Source organism: Portunus trituberculatus, chromosome 47, assembly GCF_017591435.1.
Source record: "Portunus trituberculatus isolate SZX2019 chromosome 47, ASM1759143v1, whole genome shotgun sequence".
In the NCBI taxonomy this organism is placed as follows: Eukaryota; Metazoa; Arthropoda; class Malacostraca; order Decapoda; family Portunidae; genus Portunus; species Portunus trituberculatus.
This window is the reverse complement of record NC_059301.1, coordinates 13946620-13968569: the sequence shown is the minus strand read 5'-3', so window position 1 is coordinate 13968569 and position 21950 is coordinate 13946620. Positions and strand designations below refer to the sequence as shown.

At 40.5% G+C, this 21950-nt stretch overlaps 1 protein-coding gene across 1 annotated transcript in view; it reads left to right on the top strand.

Annotated features, from left to right (window-relative positions):
* Positions 1-21950, top strand: part of LOC123520457 — a 33950-nt gene that overhangs the window by 8380 nt on the left and 3620 nt on the right. The window lies entirely within an intron of this gene.

The window sequence follows — 21950 nt, the reverse complement described above, 5'->3', positions numbered from 1 at the left end:
TCGCATTTTTCTTCACAAACTCGTATATCTTGTTATCAATCATTATTTTTTTTCTTTGATATATGTCAGTAATATCAAATGAAGAATTGAATGAGAGGATACTACATTATTTTATTGATTTTTTAGTCACTAACTTCATTTGAGTGTTATATGTGTTCTTAAACTTAAATCACATAGAGTATGCGTTTTGTAGAGGTTGTTTAACTAGTACTGTAAGTTTCTGTGGGTGAGAAAGAGGATGACATATAAAGGAAAGAGTGGAAAGGGGTAAGTAAGAATAGAAGGAAAAGAACCCGTGCTTACATAACTTTATGGCATAGGATGTACATTTACGTGGGCATATGATATAATCTCAACGTGGAGTCGTATAAAGTATGTAGTCCATAAAGATTATTTCATGAGTTTATGTCTTTATGAGTGAGAGAGACGGAGGAGTGCGTGAATGGAAGAATAAGAAAGAAAAGAAAAGAATGGTTGTTTTTATACCTTTATAGCGCACAATATACATGTACGAAGGTTAGAGCCACCGTCAGAATATCACTGTTACCTAAGCTCCCTCCTGAGTGTATAACCTGAGCTGAGCGGTACACGAGGCGTCATTGAGGTACACTGCGTAACTCGCACTTCACCACACCACCACGGGACAGCAAAGTACAGACGGAAACTACCCAGCTAGCCTTCCCTCACCTTACATGAGTGCATTGCGTCATCACCTGCAAAAGAAAAAGAGACCTAATTGTATACTTCACCTGTCCGTGTTCACCTTGCCTGACTCATTCCCTCTGCCCCTCTTCACCCTCGCCCCAGTCCCCCAGGCAAGTCAGTGTCTTCCTCCACGCTATGCCACTCCACTCTATCCAATCCCTTTTGTCCATTTACTCCACTCATTCCACACGCTTCCTTCCCACTGCCAGGCTTTTTCGCACACTCTCCCTTTCTCTATTAACCTTCACTGTTCCTTTTTACCCAAAACCAACCCTCTGCACTGCCACTATTCCTCCCTCCTCGCCCAGGCCTTCCTCTCGTGTCTGGTTGTGTGTGATGGCCATGCAGGGTGAGAGAGGGGTGGGATAAGGGAGGTAATGGGGCAGGGATCGGGCGGGGTAAGGGAGGTGGGGTCTTGTCAGGGTCGGAGCAGGCGAGCACTCTTCGCTAAAAGCACGTATGAGTAAAAGGATTCAGGGTTTGAATTATGTGTTGAATGCGCTTCATTATTGTTATTGGATACTGTGACAAGCTCCCATTACTAGTGTCTATGTGTGTGTGTGTGTGTGTGTGTGTGTGTGTGTGTGTGTGTGTGTAATGTTTCTTTCTTAGTTGTTTTTTTATATTCGTATATTTTGGTTTATAATTCCTGATGTTCTAATTATTTTTTGTATTGCATAAAATGTTTGAAACTTTAGTATTTGTCAAGTTAATGTTAAATAGATGTGTAGTTAAAAGTCTGTCTGTCTGTCTATCTACCCATCTATCTATCTAACTTAAAGATTGCGTACGGAAATCCACATAAATAAAATTTCTCACACGAGAATTCTCCCCGCAGATATTAGTCCTCACTTAGCTTAAGCAAGGTTAGGTTAGGTCAGGGTAAGGAAGTATTTTAGACCAAATTCACCGAGGAATGCACGTCTACTGAAATTTCTTGGGGGCGTGGATGTGTGACGAGAGACGAATAGAAGGGCAAAAACAGAAAATGAGGATCTGAAAGACAACAGTAGGAGGAAGATGTATATGACCGAGTCTGTTACAGGGGAAATATCTGTAAGTATCGAATCACATACTACAGATGCGTTAAGGGAAGAGATGTGGTCGAAAGCAGAGGTGGGTGGATAGATTACTTGCATATAAGAAAGGACTTCAAAGACAAGCGAGGCAGGATCAAGTTTATGACTAACCCTGGGAGAGAAAAGGTGTCATAACCATAGAAACATATAGGCTTGCGAGAAAGAGATAGACTGCATAAAGTAGGTGACAAAAAAAAAAAAAAAACAATAGATCGAGGAAGACATCAAGAGCTGTCAGGAGCATTGAGTCATATAGTAGTGTGCGGGAAAGATAGGTAATGATGTGCCAATGCGTTGAGAGGTGTTGGTTAGTCACAATTCCAAGGCCTGGCAGTGTTGTGAGGGTTACCGCAGCCCCTGCTTGCCACTGGCCTAACACTGCTCTACCTCTCTCTCTTGGTATTGACTCCCTGGTAATTACAAGCACCCTCCCTCCTTTCCTCCCCCCCCTTTCTCTCTCTCTCTCTCTCTCTCTCTCTCTCTCTCTCTCTCTCTCTCTCTCTCTCTCTCTCTCTCTCTCTCTCTCTCTCTCTCTCTCTCTCTCTCTCTCCCTCCTCTCTTACTCTTTCTCATTCTCTCCCTTCCACACACACTCTCTCTCCTCTTCGCATGTCCCTCCCACACACACACACACACACACACACACACACACACACACACACACATTTCTACATAGCGTCACTTCACGTCTCCTCTGGATAAACACCAAGGCACAAGCACGCTCCTGTCATATACCTACTTAATTTTCTGTACAATGCGTTACGTCACCTGCTCCCTCCGTGCGTGAACCCTCGTAAAGGCAGCGAGGCGGTGAGGTGGGGTGTGGTGGTGGAGAGGGACGAGTGTATACGTAGCATATTGTATTGTGTTTTTATGTTTCATCGCCCGTGTCACGTATTGCTTGCTGTTATTCTTCTGGGAATGTTCCTCGGTTCCTCTTTCACTGGTTTGTGTTCGCGAGGTTGATTTTGCAGGATATATATATTTTTTCTATCTATTTTTTTACCTTTTCTCCTGTTCTGTCGCGAATGGTTGCGTGGAATCTGTGTGTGTATATCTGTTTGTCTTGTTAGTTGATATTTTTGGACATTTTTTTCTCTCTCTTGTTCAGCTACGAGTCTGTGTCTTTCTGTCTACTTGCATGTCTACCTGTCTGAGAGAGGTCCTTCCTACTCGTTCGCATGAAATTGGTATCAGGTCTATCCATCAGTACAAAGCACAGTCTATCACAGTTGGGAGGAGTTAATGATACACGAAAGCTTAAAAGGAGGGAGGCAGTGGCACTTACTCTCTGACTGCAAATCACTGTATGATATGCTTTTATTTCAGTCCACAAAGGTAAAGTGCCTGGACTAATGTAGATCAGCTAATGGATCACATTTTTTATGTATTAAGAAGTGCAGTTAAGAAGAAAAAATAGACTTGGAAAAAAAAAAGGGAAAAATTTATAATGCCGTTCTTTCTCTTCAAAATGAATAAATAAGTACAGAAAATCAAAAAATACACCAATTAAACTTTGTTCTCAGTGACATGACTCAAAATTTTACAATCAATTTGTATTAGATCATTTCGTTAAGCTTCAGGGTAAGGCACAGTTGAATATGAGTCTGTCTCAGAAAGACAGAGGGGATGGGGAGGATACTGAAGTCCATATTCAGAAACGCTTTGCTCTCGCACCACGACTATTTTCCAAGGCCACAGAGATGATTAGCCGGGTTTTCAAGAATGTTTCTCCAGTTTAAAATATAGAAATCTTGTCACTCTGCCTCTAGACCCGTAAAAACACCTTAAAAACTCGTGTAAATATAAATAAAGCCCTTTAAAATAGCAGAGGTGAAGCACAGGAAAGATTGAGAATACGAACCTTAGACGGACAAGCAGAAGTAAGAGTGAACAGCGTGGCTCCATTTATCTCTATACTGACTATCACTCGTGCAAAGCTGACGTCATGATGTGAAGTGGTATGCCATCTATTTTTAGGACCTAACCACGGTCACGCCAGACACTATACACTATCCTCCTGACGCCTAAATTATCCCACCAGAAATTAATGTAGACTCGCCGACAACGTAGTACATAATGTGAATGAGTGAGGTCTGCCTGGAGGGGACGAAAATTGTGTAACCTTTGCTTGTGTGTGTGTGTGTGTGTGTGTGTGTGTGTGTGTGTGTGTGTGTGTGTGTGTGTGTGTGTGTGTGCGTCCATTGTTCGCCTCGTAATACACATTGTTAGCCACTCTATACATATGCAAACTTCCTGGTACGGCGGGGCGCTCATGGATACGCAACACCTCGCCAAAGAAACACAAGGTTATTATAGATCGTAACCCGAGTAAAGTTCATACACCTTTATATGAAAACTTGAACGCTGTCACATCAAACTTTACAATCACCTGAAACTGTTTTCGCTGGTTAGTCATTAGCGAGGATTAAAATGGATTAAAAAATAGATGGAGTTTAATTCATGTGGGTTTTATAAGAAGTATTAAGAAGATTTTTGTGGCATCGAGTACTGTTATGTGCTACTTGGAAATCATTTTGCTTAATTTTCATTATATATTTTTCCATATTTTTCATTAGTTTTTTTTTATTAATATTTTCTAATCAGAAATACTGTTATTATCTTGTTAACATTAAATTTTGATCATTATATTATATTAGACTTTTATTTCAGTTTATTTTGATATATATTCATTTGTGTATTTATCTTTTGGTTGAGAGGTTTTTACTTATATAGAGTCTGACATTACTGCAGCTTGGTTGAAATATCCGTCTTACCCTCAATGTTTCAAATGTTTCAAATGTTTCAAGTGGTTCTGCTTTATTCTTAACTCTCCTTTCATAGATTTTTATAACAGCGTGTACTTTTTTATGTAAGAAGAGCTTTGACCAAAGGCAACAAAAACTGGCAAAAAGAAAAGCCCACTAAAGGTGCTGGACTCTTAAAGATAGAGTTCAAAGGCGAGTCTAAAATTACCTCGAGAAGTGGCCTGATGTGCTACAATGTGCTGCTTCAAGACATGTGTTGTGCTTCATTTACGACTTTTCTCCCCATTGCAAACCTAACGTATCCTAACCAAACCTAACCTAATCTAACCTAACCAAACGTAATCTAACTTAATCAAGCCTAAGCTAACTTCACCTACTTCCATACATAACACCTTACAGCACATATGAATCCTTTCTGTATTTCTTCTTTCGTCAACTCACTGGAAGACTCGTAAGATCACAATTTGTCACTGAAGCTTCCCAGAGATCTCGAGATTCGTTTAGTTTTGAGCATAAATACTTCAACGCATTATTCCTATATAATCTTTAGTTGAAATTACGAGTTTGAGTACATATACCTTCGTCTATCAGTCTTATACACACTTCACCTTTATTATTTATACTTTCATCTGAAGACGAATAGCTTCCCTTATTATTACTACACAGTCTTCAACGCTCTTCGAGTTCTTCAAATCTGAATCCTTTACTCTTAACCTTCACTCCCCTCCCCCACAACTATCTCCACGTGCAATATAGGCCATTCAGGAACGTAAATCGAACTGAATCACCCATCCTTCAATACAAGAGGCTTCACTTAAGGGTATATTATGTTTTTTTAACCAACGCCATTGCCGGTCTCATCATCTCCTAATGACAGGCGTGCATCACACCTTAATTAACTCTTCTGGCCTTCTCAGACTTGTCGTGTGTGACGCAGGAGTCTGGTGGTAATGTAGCAACAGCAGGAAACTTGGGGAGAGAGAGAGAGAGAGAGAGAGAGAGAGAGGGGAGGAGTGACATGAAGCTAGTGTGTGTGTGTGTGTGTGTGTGTGTGTGTGCTTTATCCTCTGGTTTGTCAGTCTATTTATCTATTTATTTTTCCCTCCTTTGTCAATTTTCTGTCCTGTTGTGTATATATGTGAGTGATTCTCTCTCTCTCTCTCTCTCTCTCTCTCTCTCTCTCTCTCTCTCTCTCTCTCTCTCTCTCTCTTACTCATTCAATTAGTAGGGGTACCATCAGATATACACATTAAGAGCGACATTTTCTCCCTCTTAAAGGTCACCCCATCACCCCCCTAACCCCATTACACTTAACCCCAACGTCCTCACCGTGCCACCTCCCCCACCCCAGCGACACCTGCATTAGGTCATTTGCACAATCTCTTACTGCAAGGAAAAAGAAAGAAGAGAATAAAAGAAAAACTCTTAAAGTGTTGAGAATTTTACTTAAACCTGACTCTACATTCTGACTTTCCATGTTTTTTTTTATTATGTTTTTTTTTTTAGCTGCGTGTGTGTGTGTGTGTGTGTGTGTGTGTGTGTGTGTGTGTGTGTGTGTGTGTGTGCGCGAGTGCGTATCTACATATAGACAAACATATAAATGGAGAGATAGATAAAGTGACAACAAACAGATAGACATATACATACATACGTACATGTCTATACATACATAGGTACATAGGTAAACAGGTAGATGATAGATAAAGGAACGACAGATAGTGACCTGTATTATATTATATTATATTCCCTTCTGCAGCGGCTCGACCAGCACCACCACACCACCACCACCAGCGTTAGACGGCGGTCAGTTATGCCCATGGGATCTGGGTTAGCGTGGAGGCGGGTGGTTGGGGGGGATGGGAGGGAGGCAGGGAGGCCTCTGCACGGCACCGCTGATCTGTAGATAACAGGCTCACAAAGGCCAAAATAGCTGAGGGCAGGAGCGTTCATCCAACCCTACGGCAGCGGCAGTGCTTGTGCCGCTCAGGCCCCGCTCACTATAATAATCATTACTTGTGTTGGGAGATTAACATAATATTCTCGTACGTAACACTTTCAAGCGGCGCAGTGAAGACTTTTCCCTTACTTACCATCCTCTCCCGCTTTGAATAATGGTGCTGTATTTCATTGCTAAGAATCGAACTGTTGTGTAAATGGAGACATGGAAATTTTGTCATATTTTGAGAGTAATGTGAGAGAAGAACGATTTTCCGTCATGTTTTATATTTCATTTAGCTCTTTCTCTGTTATATAACATCTTCTATGCCATGACACTGCTTTATTCTAAGTATCAGGCTGTATAGTGTAGAAGGAGGTAAACTTATACAAAAATCCAAGTGTTATAAATGGAAAAGAACAATTGTTTATATGATACTTTACGCTTTATAATTCTCCCTTACCTTAGAGGCGATTTTTGTTCTTTTTCTGGGTGGTATTGCGCGGTGCGGGCTGCCTGCCGTCCCTCGCTCGATTCCCGGGAAGGTGTTGCGGCAAACTCGTGGAAGTGAGGTAGAGTTCACGTCAAGGTTTCGTGCTTTTGTACCTTTCGATGAACACAGTGTTGGACTTGAATATGTAAGTGTATGTAACGCGTGTGCCGTGCGTGTCGTGCAAGGCGACGGAAAAGTGGCGACGAGGAAAAAAAAGAGAAAGGAGCTTTTGTATAATTGTACTATTTTAATTTGTCTTGCATGCCAGATTACTGTTAGGGTTTGTGTGTCTGTTATCAGTAGTAGTAGTAGTAGAAGTAGTAGTAGTAGTAGTAGTAGTAGTAGTAGTAGTAGTAGTAGTAGTAGTAGTAGTAGTAGTAGTAGTAGTAGTAGTAGTAGTAGTAGTAGTAGTAGTAGTAGTAGTAGTAGTAGTAGTAGTAGTGTAGTAGTAGTAGTAGTAGTAGTAGTAGTGGTAGTAGTAGTAGTAGTAGTGGCACAACACAAAACAGCACATACACAACATATGCTTTCAGGAATCAGAACAAGCTTCTGTCGCATACATCAAACGCGTCAACTATTCATTACGTATATTTACAAAGCGGCAGTAATTTCCGTGATGGCCTTCATAAAATTTGCTGCGTGTACATGGCAGGATTTCAGTTGCAGTGACTCGATGTTGCTTGGTTGCTGATGTCTTACAAATGTACAAATCATTGCAATGTTGAGAATTGAAATTATTTTGTTTTCATGTCTTCTTCTGCACTTTATTTTACAATCCATTGCAATAACTTCGAAAAAAAGTCTTATCCACGGGTCCTATAATTGCACTGAAATTACATTGTTTTCAAGTATTCAGTACCTTACCTTACCATTACGAGTGTCGTGTCTTTGAATCTGACAGTCAATCATCATCACCTTGCTCTGTCTTCTGCTTGTTGTATTAGTTACCATGTTGTATATCTTTGCTGGATGACTTGAAGTAATGCGCCCTAGTATTGGACTATTCTCATTCACCTTTTCCTACCTTTAAACATTCCTTTTTCTTATAACTTTAAAGAGGAAAAATAATTTTATCAGCACAATATAACAGTCTTCTTGAAGTGATTAGTTTATACACTGAAAGTATTCCCATTCATACGTCTAAAAATTTCTCTTCATTGACTTAATCACAAGAAATACGTTTGACAACAGATTATAAAAGATCTAACATCAATGCACAGGGACCGTGACTTATGAAATTATGAAATAGATCTCTCAACTTCACTTCAAAGCAAGAGAAGATGAAGATCCCTACTGAGTCAATTGTTGTGGCCTTCGCCCGACTACAGAACACTGCCTAGGAATCACCCGTGGTAACTAGAAGCATTTGGCTGTTGCTGTAAGGTGAAGAGCAGACGGCGCGTGGGTGAAATGGTATCGATTTTTCGTGGTAACAGTCGGCAATACAACTTCCACTTCGTAAAGATGAAACTTGTACATGTACTTGACTTTATGACAGCTTTGTGTTTGCTTTACTGTTGCATTGCTACAATTGTGTCTTATTAGTAGGATGAGTTGCAGTTGAAGTATTAGTAGTAGTAGTAGTAGTAATGATGGTGGTGCTGGATGTAATTGTAACAAAAGTAACAGTGATTACAAAGAATTACAAAAGACTACAAAGGATAGCAAAACAGCAACAGGCCTTTAGATTCTTACAAGGGTGGTTGGTAACTACTTATAACTAGCTAGGGGTTAAAGAGATGGTGGTGATAGTGGTAGTGACGTGTTACCAGTATAACAAAATCATATAATACAAAGATGGTGACGATAAAGGCGGGAACAATTGTGATGATGGTAGTTGTTGTGGTGATGGTAGTTAGTGGTAATAGTACTAGTCACAAGCAACTAAGGAGAGAGGAGAAATATTTATGGTGATAGTAGTACGTGTATAGGTAGGTAGTGAATGATGGTGGTAGTGGTAGAGATGATAGAAAATGATAGTGATGGTAGTAGTGCTTATACAATTAACTTGATTTGTAGAAGCGGGAAGATGGAATGTTCAGAGAAGTAATACTAATGACAGTGATAGTGGTGGTAGTAGTGGGGGAGGTATTAGTTACTGACAGTGTTGATTTATAGTAAGAGGAAGACGGATAATAGTACTGGGAGCTGAAGTATTAATAAGAATAACATTTTGTTTATTTCAAGCGATAGATATAATGATATAGTCTATTCACGGACGCTAGAGGCACGAGCTAATCCTAATGAGTGGAGCACATGAAGGGATCAACACTCTGGCCTGCGACTAGTTGGTCGTGTTTACTGGAAAGCGTACATTTTACAGTGCTTCATTATTTTCCCACAAACCCACCGTTATAAGACACCGCCACCCAATGGGCTCAGTATTCAGGTCACGCAAAGCTCCGCCGTGAGAAAGAGAAGATCTTGTGTCTACCGTGAACAGAGTATAATGGTGGTAGTGGTGGGGATATTATCGGGAAATGAGTAGCGGTAGTGGAGGTGATTAAGAGAATGGCATAATAGATGAGGTTTTGCGATAAGAAACTCTTAATAAGGCCTTTATTATTATCAAAATTAACTAAGTAACTTTTTTTTCTGAATCCACCTTATACAGAGACTATGCAAGCTAATTTATTATACTCTGTGTGTGTGTGTGTGTGTGTGTGTGTGTGTGTGTGTGTGTGTGTGTGTGTGTGTGTGTGTGTGTGTGTGTGTGTGCAATTCACGGTGGCCTGCTGGTCACCCAGCCAGTCTTCCCCATTACGGAGCGAGCTCAGAGCTCATAGACCGATCTTCGGGTAGAACTACGAGTAAGACCACAATACACACTCCACACACCGGGAAAGCGGGACCATAACCCCTCGAGTTACATCCCGTACCTATTTACTGCTAGGTGAACAGGGGCTACACATTAAGAGGCTTGCCCATTTGCCTCGCCGCTTCCCGTGTGTGTGTGTGTGTGTGTGTGTGTTTGTTTGGGCCGTGTGCTATTGCTCGCTTGGTATATATTTGTAGATACAAAGCACGAATCTCTATATTGGTGTGTCATTCAGGGATGATGATATATGGACTTGTTTATTCAATCCTAGACACTGCATGACGCCAGAGTGCGTTTGTGTGTGGCGTCTCGATGCATCACGAATATGCACGAGTTGCTTCGCCAATTAGGAATCATAAAATTTGACTTTCATATCAGCCTTGACCCACCCACTAATACACCGCGATAGCAGCGTAATGGAGGGTCTTTCTCTCAATAGCGCATACGAGAAACTTCAAAGAAACCAAATGGATGCGTCGATACTAAGGTAGTGCAATTTTTCCATGTCTGATGGCGATGACGTAGAAAGAGCGAGCAATAAATCCTGGTACAATATTCAGCAACAAAACAAGTCCCTAATTCTTACTTCGTCCAGAAACCCACTGCTAGCGAACAGTACAACCTTCAAACTAGTTCGAATTATCTCCAAAAGAGGACGGGGTTCTTATCTTATTAATACTTGTCCCATATGGAAGACGGGAACAGCGCTATGACCATTAATTCTTCAATACTTATGTTCCTGACAGTCTATAGAGTATCAGGAAGATGATTACCACGTACCTCGATGCTAACACACCATACCAACACCACAAGCAACATAAGACCAACACAAAAGGGATACACCATAGAACATTCATGGCCTAGTGACACTCGTCAGGCATTCGGAAACCCCTGCTGTGGTAGAAAAGACGATTGCACAGGGAGACAGACGGAGAGACACATATAGAAAGACACAAATAAAGAAATAGAGAGAAAGAGAGAGAGAGAGAGAGAGAGAGAGAGAGAGAGAGAGAGAGAGAGAGAGAGAGAGAGAGAGAGAATAACCAAAGAATGACAGATAAGCAAATAAGGAGACGAATACACAAGCGAGAAAGGGAGATAAAGAGAATTCACCAATCGATCGACTCACGCAGAGAAAATGACAAGGAGACAGTCCAGAAGACACACAGACAGACAGACACACGGACAGACAAAGACCAGGAGAGACAGAAAATTGATAAGAAAGGATGAAAAAACAAGAAGACAGACAAGTTGATGAAAAGTACAGACAAGAAAAGACAAGAAACAGACAAGCAAAACTTAGAAAAAATAGATGTAAAGAAACACACACACACACACACACACACACACACACACACACACACACACACACAGCGGTGATATAAATCATCATGAATATTCCATAGCCATTGACTACGCCATCCCTTGCGATCGCCGTTCACGCCTCATGTACCGCGCTGCTTCTTGACGACACACACACACACACACACACACACACACACACACACACACACACACACACACACACACACACACACACGTCACAAGTTCCAAAAACCCTCATGATAATATAAGAGCAAATATATAAGAGAATGAAAAAAGTGTTAAGAGGAAGTCTGTCTTAAACCAATGTAAATATTTCGGCAGTCATTCCTTTCATTCTACCAGAGAGAGAGAGAGAGAGAGAGAGAGAGAGAGAGAGAGAGAGAGAGAGAGTGAGAGAGTGAAAGAGAGAGTCCGGTGAATGATGTATAAAGAAGAAAAGAAACTTAGAGAGAGAAACAAAGACAACATTTTTTTTTTCTGTTGTCATTGTTGCTTTAGTTTTGCTCTCTGTGAAAATTTTTATGACGTTTTCTTTTTTGTCTTTAATCTGAGGGCTTTAATTCCAGTGTTGTTACTATTACCTTTCCACCTATTGCTAGTTCTGGCCGTAGGAGGAACCAAGTCCTATGTTGGCACGCTGCATCATAACAACTTCTTGAACATCCAACACAAAATAAATGCTGGAAAACTACATACTATTCATCTTTTTGTATTTCCTCTCCACCCTTTGATAAACTTAACCCCTTCAGTACTGAGACGCATTATTACCTTGATTTTTGGTTGTGATTAAACCGTTTTATTTGCATTAGGAAGATGTATGGAGGTCAAAAGATTAATGGCCAGAGTTTTTTTTATTCTAATCCAAATATATGTTTCTGAAGCCAAATAGTAACCAGAATGAATATGAAAATGCGTCCTGGTAAAGATATTAATAGAATATATATGTTTTCCCTCTACGAAACACATCTTTCTACAAACTTTCTTATGAGGCTGCAGCGATTTATTGATCTTCGCTAATTGTTGTAGCCCTTGTCTATCCTCTTAATTACGCAACGATAACCAGTAGCCGGATAGGATAATGCCTTTGGTCCTTAATAGCGAAAACGGTCCCGGACGCAGAAGGAACACGTAGCCATGCGTGTAAGCGAACCCTGCAGATTTAGTGGCTTGATAAGGAAATTGTAAGACTCCCCTCGAGGAAGAATCCGCAATGTCACGCCCCTCACGTAACGTTTTGAAGACTTCCTTACTAACTCTTCCATTACTCATACATTTCCTCCTTGTCTATCCACATACATTCACCGTTTTTTTTTTTTTTTTCAAGTTCACCTAAGCCAGCATGCTTATAACATTCATATTGACGCCGCATTTTTTTCTTCTTTTTTTCTTTAATACGCGTCATATTTTCTCCATATCCATTCTGATTTTTTTCTTTTTTTGTCTTTTTAACTGTGACATCTTTAGTTCCAAACACCCAATTGTTGGCTTAGTGTTTCAAATCTAGACTTGTAACATTCAGTTCAGCTTCAGTTTAAACCCTTTAGTACCATGACGCGTTTTCATATTTACTCTGGTTACTATCTGGCGATTTTATACAGCTTCAGAAACTTATGTGGGGATTAAAGTAGTGAAGATTCCGCTCATTAATTTTTGACCTTCATAAACTGTTTATAATATAAATAGAATCATCTAATCGTACCCAAGACTCGTGGGAAAAAAGCGTCCCAGTACTGAAGGGGTTAACCATCAAGTAACTGTGAAGTATGAACATGCATTGCCAACCGTAAGGACATGAGAATCAGACAAGGGGAGGACTCATCACAGGCTGCCTTGTGAGGGACAATAGGCATGTTGCTGCTTGGTCTTCCTTGGATTTTCATTGTGTAGGAGTAGCAGTGGCTGGTCGATGGGGATCACTTGACGCACCAACGTGACAGACACACACGCACACACACACACACTCTCTCTCTCTCTCTCTCTCTCTCTCTCTCTCTCTCTCTCTCTCTCCACCCCCACACACCATCACCACGCTTCTCCGGTTACTTTGTTCCGTCGGGTGATTCATGGCCACAAGATGGCGCCAATGGATATAAATTACTGTGATTTACTTCCCACCACATTAATGAGACTCGCTGGCTGCTAAATTCTTTCCTAGCCAATATGCTGACCTGTTTTACTTTGCTTCTGTTGTTCACTACGATTAGCCTTAACTCGCACGAATAGTACAAGAATCCTGGCTACGTGATATGTGCTTCATGCAAGAAAACGGTGATGTGTTGAACGTAGGAGTTGTAATAGCGCATTGTTCTCGTCCTTTAATTCAAGATTATTTTACACGAGCGTACAAGAACGATGAATATATGGTATGTTCTTTGTGACGGTGAAAGACAATGTTTGGTAATTTATAAGGTAAATATTAAGTATCGAATGGTCCAACGTTTATAACATACCTCAGTTAGAATTACTAGATTTTTTTATTCCTAGAGTCTAGACTGTTGTAAACGTGTTCATGGATAGTGAAAGGTGTTAACACTCAAACAACGGGAACATCGGTACTAAATTAGCACTAAATCAGTTTCTCCTTGATTTTTTTTTTTTTTTTTTTTTTTTTTTGTGGGAGAGCGGCAATGTATCGGATAATTGTGACAGGATCTGAAGTTATGCGGGTAACGTGCATCTTTGAAACGCGGATGTCTCGTTAGCGACCAGCATTATAATAAATATCCGCAAAGGAAAACTAAGCCCTTCCCTTCCTTCTCAACAATAAAGACACTGCGCAAGGTAACTTTGGACTGCTTTTGGGTTGTCCTTTTCTAGATAAGGTACTGAAATGTTGAGGAATACATGTCATAGTTAGGATAAGGTGCGTGGTGGTGTGTGAGTGAGTCGCGTCCTGCAATCGATGAGTCGGGAGATTTGGTCCTCCTCGCCGCGCTTCCCTCATGCAGTAGTCACAGTAATGACCAGCATTCTGAAAGGATATGCCACCGGGGCGTCCGTCTGTATGTATCATGCTGGAGAGTGACAAAGAAACGAAAACTTTGTTTATTGCTTGAAATAAACAAAGATTCGGCAGTGCGTTTTGCTATTTTACCACCCACGTTGTGAAGAAATGCAATCTTTTATTTTTACGTGGAAAGAAACGTCGATTCGTTGTAAATCTTGTTATATACTGCTTGTGTTAAGCACGTGCTTAAAACTGTAATAGATGTTACTTTCCTCTTTGTGCGTTAAGGAGACCGATAAAAGAAGAAAATGATAAAAAAAAAAAATTCAGACTTACCGCTACCAATAAAATGATATATAATGAGTCAAAAGAATGAAGGACCTTTAGTTGGCTTTCGCAGTGCTATTTTAAGGTCAGTGATATTTTCCCCTTCTTTAGAGATGAGAACAATAAGTTTCATAGACAAAAATGATAATGATGATGGGCAGTTTTGCTAACCATGTGGATACCGGTGCTCAGAGTGTGGCATGGCATTAATTAAACGTGTGCTGGTTAAAGATTATTCGTAGTATGCTAACGATATGAAGAGATTACAGTTTTGTTATTCTAGCATGCTTCCTGTGAATCAAAGCAAGTAATGTGAGACGGAATGTACTGTACTGTGAGAACACCGCTGAAAAACATATTATCAAACTTGCTCAAAGATGTGACAAGATTGTTACACTTCTTATTCCGGTATGCTCTTATGAATTAGATTTAACAGTATGAGGCAAAACATACCACAAGATTACAATCAAGAACATTCCTTAGTTTTACTCAAGGAGGTTTATTCAAAGAGCGGTGTGCTTTGAAATAATAATACAACGATTTCTTTGTTTCTTTCCCTTGCTGGTACATTCAAATCCTCTCAGTTCCTCGACAAGGTGTTGGTCTTTTCTTCTCAGTGCAGGAGTGTCGCGGGGCCTTTAATTATTCCGCCACGTAACCCTTTCCTTCGCGTCTCCTCGACCGCTCGATGCACCACCAGGCTATTCGTCTGCAGAACCTCTCACGACACTCCTGCGTCCCTCAGTCCCTCCGCCCACCCACTCGCCCTCCTTCCTTCCTTCCTTCCTTTCTTTCTCTTTCTCCTCAGGTCTTGTGTTGTCTTGTGTTGCTTCGAAAACTTTTACCACCATTGCGACTCTTTCTTTTTCCTTTATGCTATCGCAAAGTTTCATTGCCACAAAATAATTCGATAAAAAATATTTTAGGAGTTTCTCAATGTTCGTCTTCTCCCATCTCATACTGTGTGTTGTGGTGCGCTGTGTGGCTGTAGAATTGTTTATGCTGATGCAATTTTTTCACACTGGTAGCAAGAAAAAACAAGCTAAAAGATCAAAAGAATCCAGAGAAACACCGTGTTCTGAATTCAAGGTCTTGCCTCAATATATATATATATATATATATATATATATATATATATATATATATATATATATATATATATATATATATATATATATATATATATATATATATATATATATATATATATATATATATATATATATATATATATATATATATATATATATATATATATATGCCTGGATAAAAGATCCTAAAGAATCCAGTTGTAGATTCTGTTGTCTTCGATTCCTTTCTTCAACTCTGGTGTTAATATATCAAAACTGTGATAGTCTTTTTATGGAACGTTAACGTATCAAAACTGCCCTAGTCTTTTGTGGAGCATTAACGTATCAAAGATACGGTTGTCTTTTTGTGGAGTGCTAACGTATCAAAACAATAATAGTCTTTTTTCTATTTCAAGATCGACATATCAAAACAGCGATAGCCTTTTTTGGGTCCACACGTATCAAAATTACAACAGTATTTACACACTATTCCCACGTCGCAGTGCAGCAAAAAAGAATCACGAAAAAATCCAGAAGAATCGAGCAGAGCAGTGAGAGGCAGGCGCAGGATTACTAGATACCTGCCTCGAGGTACGCTTATAAATCCTTCCTGAATCTCAACTAACCACCACCTAAATCTCTGCGCCACACGAGACACGAGACCCAGATGGTGGAGGTGGTGGTGGTGACAGTCCCTGAGCCCTGCCTTTCCCGCTCCTGTCCGCCGTGCTACACACACATGCACATAAATCCTGCGTTCATTTAGCTGATGAGCTGCGTAGACGTCGTAAAGTATAGGGGAGATTTGTACACACACACACACACACAATCATTCCTAAAATATCTTCCTACTTTAGTTTTCTTAGCTACTCCTTAACGTTCATATACGTCAAGATTTGCACTTTTACAAGGATGACTCTAAATAAGAAAAACATGTGGTATATTTTGTATAAATAGTCGAGCATCATTCTAACTTTTTTAACTTCAACAAGACCTCAGACGGTTGGTTGTTTCCACTAAATATCAGTTACCAAGTGTCGTGACTCGTGAGTCTGTTGATGCTAAATATATTTAGATTTAAAGCAGGCCACAGCAGTTCGCCCTCGGAGGCTGCGTCAACCAATAGCTTGAACAGAACGACGAGATGGAATAAGACTACCGTAACGTCTTAATATCAAAATGAAGGAGTTGTGTTGCGAAAAGGGGGCCGCTGGAGAGGTTGAGATCTTAAAGATGGCGTAACAGCATTAGGTAGTGAATGGTGGTAACGCTGTCCTTCTGTAGTGACAAAGCTGGCAATAGCTTTTCGTCTCATCAACTCCCCTCCTCTGACTGACTGTCTTCAGCCTCTTTCTCACCGCCGAAATGTTGCATCTTTTTCTATCTTTTATCACTATTTTCATACTAACTGTTCTACTGATCTTGCTAACTGCATGCCTCCCCTCGTCCTGCGGCCTCGCTGCACAAGGCTTTCTTCTTCCTCTCATCCCTATTCTGTCCATCTCTCTAATGCAAGAGTTAACCAATATTCTCAATCATTCATACCTTTCACTGGTAAACTCTGAAACTCCCTACCTGCTTCTATATTTCCGCCTTCCTACGAGTTGTCTTCTTTTAAGAGGAAGGTATCAAGACATTTGCTCCCTAATTTCGCCTAACGCTTTACTATCTTTTAGAGAACCAACACCTAAGTGGGCTTCCTTTTTTTAATATTTTTTTGCCCTTGGCTGGCTCTTTCTCCTACATGTAAAAAGAAGAAAAAAACACTGTGGTGTAAGGCGAAGGGAAATGCCTATGCGTCATGGTGAGGAGGTAGCTGATTGGCCAAAAGTGCCAGCTATTCAAAATAAGACCGGGATGGAGCGAAGTATATATGAAGGGCAGTTGTGTATTGTTTTAGCCCTTCCACTGAGCTTGCACAGAAGGTCCACGCACGTCACCTGCTAAGGTGGCAATCTCCACGCATAGTTGGACAGTGCATGTTTGCATGGTTTAGAAAAAAAATGGTAATATTGTCCAACCCACAACCTATCTTTATTCTTACTCTTTTCGTCTCTTCACTTCCCACTCTCCCTCTAGCTAGCTGCCTTCTCTTTTGCCCCTTTGAAAAAAAAAAAGAAAAGTCAGTATGGGTCGTGTGTTCGGGGGAAACATTCCATGTCAGGTAATACATGATGTAACTCAATCGACCTTTTTTTTTTTTTTTTTTTTTTTGCAAATTTATTCCCCACTTTAGTGATTTTCCTGGTGCATAGAAAATATCCAGATAATATTTTTCTTTGTCGATTTCTTGTGATCTTTTTCTCATAATTTTCATTTAGAGAACTTATTTTTTTGTTTTATGGAAGCACGCACAGAAGCAACAAAGCACCAGCAACACAATACTAAACAGAAAAGGAATGCTAAACACAACACACGTAAAATAAAGCAAAAAACTAATTGGCGTGAGTAACACAACACACGCGATACAGAGAAAAAAAAGGAATGATTCAGCGGCAGGGATTCATGTGAGTTACCGCCGCTGGTTACATTACTCATGCATCCTTGAAGAGATTACCGCGTGCCGAAGACGCAGAATAATTGATATGTTTGTCTCCTAATTCACTATTAATGACTCCTCTCACACTGTTTTCAGGGCTGGCTCACTGACCTACATATCTAGCCTTCTGCTGCTAAGGGACGAAGGTCATCCATGTTACGTTTACATATGAATAGGAAAGATACATAGATAGACAGATAGATAGGAACTGGGTGAGAGCATAAAGTTAGACGTTCTGCTGAGGTCTGGAATACACGAGTAGACAATAGAGGTGAAGGGAAAAATAGGTAGACAAGGAATTAGATGAAGACATGAAATTTAAAAAGTTTTGCTAATATCTGGAATCAGCAAACAGACAGCAGAGATAAAAGGATAGATAGACAGTCAAGGAACAGGTGAGAGCATGATATTAGAAGTTCTGTTGAGGTCTGGAATACCAAAGTAAACAGATGAGGTGACTAAAGATGATGATGATAATGATATGAGATAAAACAGGAACGGGGTTACATATTTAGGCGTGCAAAAGGATAGGAGAAGGTAGGTTTTTTGGTAGGTGCGGTTTAGCTACAACAATACTTGGTGGTTTGATAGAACGGAATTGTGTAACAGCAGGAGAAAGGAGATCATGTTAACTCTGGAACCCCTTGCCTGCTTCTTTATTCCCTCTTACTTATGACCTGAAGTCCTTTTTAGGGAGTGGCACCTTCAGTGAATCTTTCTGACTGCCGTTTTATAGGCCTTGACCAGAGGCCCTCTTGCATAAATGAAAAGCGTCCGATAGGGCAAAAGAAGACTGGAATGTATATGAATAAGTTATAGCATTGGTGTGGATAGATAGTCCTAGACATTAGCTATAGAACTCAGGACAAGTGGCAAGCAAAGGAGAGTAGATCACAATGGAAAGGATTTGGATAAGGTAGAGCAGAAATGTGGATAGCAAGGTAATCATGCTGGAATGAGTATGGATAAAATAGAAGTAGAGCACGAATGTGGATAGACTATTATGGATATACGAGTAGTGGATCTACGTTATGGTTCAGGGCAGGCGACAAGGAAGATAAGTAATGGTACAGTACCTCATTACCTCAAGGTCACGGGAATCGATAGTTTCACCGCGTAGTGTTGTTATAAAGTACCTACCTGCCCAATCCAGCCCAGCCCAGTGCTACTCTCTTCCAACCCCCACGCCCTCTCCGCCACTACCGCAGGCCGCAAGCTCTTTCTTCATTATTATTACTGTTATTTTCTTATTATTATTCTTATTAGCATTTTATTGCCTTTGTTCTTTAAAGAAGTCTTATTTTTCCTATACATCTATCAACTATTTCTATTCTTTTTACTTATATTTTTTTATTCAATATTTTCATTGTTTTTTTTATTATTACTGGTAAGATTCTTTATTTCTATTGTTTTTCACTAATTATTTTGCTTACTTATATTTTCTTTTGCTGTCTTCTATATTCTTATTAATCTACAAACTACATATTTTTTTTCCTATTTCCTTCTTATTCATTATTTTTCATTATCTATTTATTCTTTTGTCCACCGGTGTATTTTTCATCACTACCCTCTGTTACGCCCTTCATGCTTCGCCTTTTGTCCTTTCCGTCATGCCTCCAATCCTATTACTCACCGCTCTCTCTCGTTCATTAGGTCCATTGGTCTGCTCTTTTCTTTGCACATATAATATCTCTATCAAGTCTGTGGGTCTGTCTTTCATCCTTACTGTACCTCTTCTTCCTTGTTATTATCCCACTCTGCACTCCTTTCTTTTTCCACCCCTTTTTCTTTTTAACATCTTGTTTCTATAATAATAATTTTACGTAGATTTTAATCCCTTCCATACTGAGAAGCATTTTTACCATGATTTTTTGGGCATGACTAGACTATTTTATTTGTACCGGGAACGGTCTATGGAGGTCAAAAGATTAATTAATGGCTAAAGTCTTTACTATTTTGATCCCAACCCAAATTTCTGAAGCTGTATTAAATCGCTAGATAGTAACTAGAGTGTAGATATTCTGCGAGGAGTTCTCGAGGTTAATTGGCATTGTCTCGACAACTTAGCTTAACTTGCCTTTGCTTCACTTCTGACCTTCCTTTTTTCTTGTCTCTCTCCTTCCTAGCCTCTCCCTCCCCCTCCCCCTCCTTTCCTTCCTCCCTCCTTCTTCCTCCCTCCCTCTCTCTCCCCGCTCTCTCTCTCTCTCTCTCTCTCTCTCTCTCTCTCTCTCTCTCTCTCTCTCTCTCTCTCTCTCTCTCTCTCTCTCTCTCTCAAAGACACATATAAGTTTCGTTTCCATGTCAACCCCCTCTCTCTCTCTCTCTCTCTCTCTCTCTCTCTCTCTCTCTCTCTCTCTCTCTCTCTGATTTCTTACTCCTCTCTCACATTCACTTGCCGCTCATTCACATAATGCTCTTCCTCCTCCTCCTCCTCCTCCTCCTCCTCCTCCTCCTCCTCCTCTTCCTCCTCCTTTTCTGCCATTTCATCTTCTCCCTCTTCATCAGCTGTTCCTCTTGCACCTCCTCATCATTTTCATCCTTCATCCTTATTTTTCTTCTCTTCCTGTTCCTCCTTCACCAGCTTCCTCCTCCTCTTCCTCCTTATCTTCCTCGCGTTCTTGTTTCAATCTGTATTTCTGTGCATTTTCTCTCCTCTCTCTCTCTCTCTCTCTCTCTCTCTCTCTCTCTCTCTCTCTCTCTCTCTCTCTCTCTCTCTCTGCTCAGTAAGTATCAGAATAAACACGAAGGCGAAATTCTATCTTCCCTCCCACTCACTATGTCTTTCTCGATTTTTAAAGGGTACTGCACGAGTCTTGGTTCTCTCTCTCTCTCTCTCTCTCTCTCTCTCTCTCTCTCTCTCTCTCTCTCTCTCTCTCTCTCTCTCTCTCTCTCTCTCTCTGTGTCCAAGTGCGTGATCGATTTATTGACCTTGATAAAAAGTCGCTACATTCCTTAGGGAGTTGCCAAGGCGGTACTTAACTTTTCTTTTCTTTTTTTTTCTATTATCTTTGTTTTCGTGGGTGGAGAGAGAGAGAGAGAGAGAGAGAGAGAGAGAGAGAGAGAGTGTGTGTGTGTGTGTGTGTGTGTAAGTTCCAGCCTTCTTCTGTTTGGATAATAAAAAAATGTCTTGCTTTTATTCTTATTGTGTGTGTGTGTGTGTATATCTTATAGTACTTGCATGTTTTACTACACTGGTGGCGGTAGCGTGTGGTGGGCATTTGCTAAGAATGTATGTGTTGTTGTTATGTGCTTGTGTGGGAGGGAAGGAGTACGGGGTGGCTTATTGCTGCCAAACGTGCCACATCAGTAAGTCATAATGTTATCCTACGCTGCTGCTGGTTGTAAGTCGCGTGAATCTTTCTTACTACTCTTATTACTGCGTGTCAGAACGATAACCACAATGTCAATCTTGCGTGCCTGTGTGTGTGTGTGTGTGTGTGTGTGTGTGTGTGTGTGTGTGTGTGTGTGTGTGTGTGTGTGTGTGTGTGTGTGTTAAATAGCTACGACACACACACACACACACACACACACACACACACACACACACACACACACACACTTCCAGTACCACCACCTCTTTCATCTAATTTCCAACATCAATACGTAATGCACAAGTTATCAAGTATATTCCCCGTCCTCTCTTTCTCCATTTAGTTCAGTCGTCTGGTTGGCAGTTTCACCTTCCTAACAGCACTTGATCAATGGTCACTTGTAGAATTGTTTAATCAAAGCGCCTAATAACCTGAATCATTATATAACTTCTTATTTTGTCCGATTTTACTATCAATTTCTCTCTCTCTCTCTCTCTCTCTCTCTCTCTCTCTCTCTCTCTCTCTCTCTCTCTCTCTCTCTCTCTCTCTCATTCTGTTCTGTATAGCCTGTTTTCCCTTGTTCTTTTCTCCATATTTCCTCCTAGCATGTCCACCTTTTTTCTCTATCAGC